This window comes from Octodon degus, unplaced genomic scaffold (genome assembly GCF_000260255.1).
Source record: "Octodon degus isolate 3935 unplaced genomic scaffold, OctDeg1.0 scaffold00110, whole genome shotgun sequence".
NCBI lineage: Eukaryota > Metazoa > Chordata > Mammalia > Rodentia > Octodontidae > Octodon > Octodon degus.
The window spans coordinates 8,985,086-8,988,845 of NW_004524686.1; the positions used below are offsets into that span (position 1 = coordinate 8,985,086).

Here is a 3,760-nt window from a genome sequence, read left to right on the forward strand (position 1 = left end):
TTTTTGAGCTAAGCAAGAGGTAGAAGGAAAAATCAACCCTGTTAAATGCAAACAGGATCAATGAAATCACAGAATGTCAGAGCTAAAGAAAACCTTAAAGAATAGTCAATTTACTGTTTCTGCAAATATCCTACACAAGTACTTCTATGGAGCGGAAAGGGTACTATGTAATCCCAGCAGCCTGTTAACATAGTATTCAGTGTCTAGTGAGTTTGAAAAACTGTAAATGCCCGAATTAATTCTAAAGTGTACTTAAGGTCTGAGTCTCAATTTCTCCATCTGCAAAATGGAAATTTCAGTGATGTCTCACAAGCTAGATTTTTTAATGCATAATATTCTTTTTATTCTTCAAAGAGAAAATTTTTTTTTAAATTCAAAAGAAGATAATAGGAGGGTAACGATGGTTCATACGTTGCATATGTTGTCTTTAAATTGGTTACTAAGAGTACAAGATATTGGTATTTAATCACCCAAACAACATTAGCACAAACTTTTCTTTTCAATGAAGAGAAATTAGTAGTATAATTATCTTAACTGTCATATAGATATATAGATAGATATGGATATAGATATTGCTTTTCTCTTCCTTCTTTTCTATACTCCCCTGTCCCAATTTATCTTTCCTTTTAAAGTTTCTTGCCATTTTACCATATATATTGTACATTAAAGATCTTATTTACTTTTTCAACTTCTCACAGTAGAGAGACAATATGATGTTTACACATGCAAGACTGATTTATTTCACTTATGAATATCATCTCGAGTTACCTCCATTTACCTATTTAAGTCTCCAATTTATCCTTCTTTATGGTTGAGTAGTCCTCTATTGTATAAAAAGATCACATCTCTTTTATCTATTCCTCGGTTGATAGCATTTGGGTTGTTTCCAAGATCTAGCTATTACAAATTGTGCTGTTATAAACATGGGTGGACATACATCACTGTAGTGCAATGTCACAAGATGAATTTTAAGATTAAATGATATTTATGTGCAAAACACTAAGAAAACTTCTAGGTATATACTAAATACTCAATTAAATATCAATATTTGCCGACTAGGGTTTATAGCTCAGTGGTAAATACTTACCCAAAATATTTGTGCAAATGGGAGTTCCATCCCTAGCACTGAAAATGGCAATATTTTTATTTATAACCAAGATAATTAATTAAGCTTACTGTTTATAATGGAAGTGGGGAAAGGGTATAGAAATTTATTAAAGAGAGATAGTACTGCAATGGAACTGAGGCCTCATGCAAGGAAACATAAGATGACATCTAAAATTTGTCTGGGTTGTCAGTTTCCAAGAAATTTAAACTGGGGTATATGGGTCCCAAGCAATGTACTGCAAGGGACTTGAAATCATCTTCCACATCAGCTCTTCTATATAATACTGACCAAGATGAAATGACTATGACAAAAGTACAGGGCCCAGGCATGGTGGTACATTCTACACTGTGACAGCACAGCATCCCCTGGGTCACCATGCGTCAATGACCCTGACATGAGCTCCAATGACTCCAAAGCTCGAGGCTTTTGGCCTTTTGCCTCAGCAATGGGGAGGGGGGCGTGTTCCAGAGACCAAGGGTGCTGAGCAAGCTTTGGTAAGGCCTCGAGGCCGAGGAGTGCCCCCCTTCGTGTTCACTCCCCATGGCTCCACGTTCTATGATGAGGATGGAGATCTGGCTCACAAATTCTACAAGGAGACAATCGTCACCAAGAATAGGCAGAAGTGGGCCAAGCTGAGGCGGGTATATAAGAATCTGATTCCTCAGGGCATTGTGAAGTTGGATCCGCCCCGCATTGATGTGGATTTCCCTGGGATCTTCTATGAGGTGTGAACCTGGTAGGTGGACAGACACAAGCACTCTTGACCCAGTGAGAAAATTATAGGCTCAAGGTGTGGCTTCCATTGAGGAGCCCATGCTGAGGCTACAACCCTGAACAAACTGTTGGCCCAGAACCTTCAGCTGTGAGCACGATAGCCCCTCAGTGTAAATTGTATATTGGTTTATGGACAAGAAATTGTTGGTGGCTGGCAGAGGCTAATGGCAGAGTTACCAGCACAGCTTCTCTAGCCACACCTGCAAGAAGTGTGGCAGGGCATGTGTCAGTCAGGAACCTGTGGCTCTTGGTTCCCTGTCTGCCCCGCTTTCTTCCAAGCTTGCCTAGGGCCCAGCCTTACTAGAAGGTACAGCACTTTACAAGCTAAGTCTGCCTTCTTCCAGCCCCTGGGCTTTAGGAGCTCTACAGAAGCAGGAACTTCTTTTCCCTCACTTCCTTTATCTCACAGTCAGAGCATTTCAGCCATTTGCTACCTCAATTCCTCCTGCATTGGACAGAGGCTGGGGATAACACCAGCCTGATTCTTCCCACTTACTTGGCATTTGTTCTCATGTTCAGATGTACAGTTTTCTGGCTGCTAATAGGAATGGGGACTGGTATGGGTAGCTTCTCCCTTTCCCAGGGCTTGGCTAATTCCTCCTCTGTGCAACTAGCTATTGCCCTTTCCTCAGCTAAGAGGGTACAGGCCAGGGTCAGGACAGGCTGTGGATGCCCATGCCAATGGGGAGTTGCCGCAAGCCACCTATTCTAACCCCCCTTGCCTTTGTACCAGCCACCCCTCACCCCCAGTTTGGAGGGTCTATACTGCCCTGTAATAAAGAACAATGTACCAGGGCTAGTGTCAGCAGTGCTATAAGGAGCCTGCCACTCTTCCACTACAGTATCCTTACCCCTGCTGGATCAGTCAAGGGAAAGTACTAGGGTTCCTTGATAGGAACAGAAAGGAGAGTAAAAACAAAAGGAATACTGTACTTAAAAATGTGAAGATTTGTAAATAGTCTAGTCCATGATGATGTTGGGGCAGAGTCTGATTTCTATACAGAAACAACTCTTTTTTCTTTTAATTCCTTATTGTGTAAGCTCTGTGGTTCTAGCATGGAAAATGGCTTGGGGATGGTGCTTCCCAGCATAGAAAGACTGTTGTTATTTGTTTGATTTCAATAAAATTATTTGTAGATCCTGAAAATAAAAAGAAAAAAGTACATATTTTATGGGGTGGAATGCAGATTTTTGCATGACCTTCTAAGGCAAAACATAAGCCTTCAAAGAAATGTGTCCTCCTCTCATCTTGGGGGCTCATTTTAACACCACTCAACTGTTAAGAATACTTACATTGCAAAGTAGGAAGTGCACAACCCATCCACTGGACCATTATTTCTCACCCTGCTTTTGTTTCTACAAGAAACTGATGTTTACTTACTTAAAAGTTTATCCACAACTATTAGCTCAATATCTGGACCATAGTGGGACATCTGGAAAACAGGTGTCTGTGTGGTAGAGAAGGAAGGGAAAATGAAGTGATGTACCTTGTGTCTTCTACCAGGCATCTACAGCAGTATCAAGAACAGTACTAAACTGATTCACGCAGTAGATAAGTACACAGAGGAGCTCTGATCTGGACCTGAGGCCATAGCCAACCTGGGTATCTCAAGCTAGGGAACAATAAGACATGTGTCCATGATGACAGCTATGTATGCCCAAATTCCATTCCACCCCATCCTACAATGTCTTCTCCAAAGCCCAAAAGTTTATATGCCATCAGGTCATTAAAGGGATTGTTAGAAGCACCACACAGTAGAAAACAGTGGGCACTGTGTCCCCCTGTATCACAGGCAATACTATACCAGACATTATCAGCATTCATCTACCCCTGAGAAAATATAGCCAGATTGCCAAACAATTAACCAAAGAGGCGTG

At 41.2% G+C, this 3,760-nt stretch overlaps 1 pseudogene; it reads left to right on the plus strand.

Annotated features, from left to right (window-relative positions):
* The first annotated feature begins 1,502 nt into the window (after positions 1-1,502).
* LOC101569905 lies at positions 1,503-1,839 on the plus strand (annotated as a pseudogene).
* Positions 1,840-3,760: the final 1,921 nt, after the last annotated feature.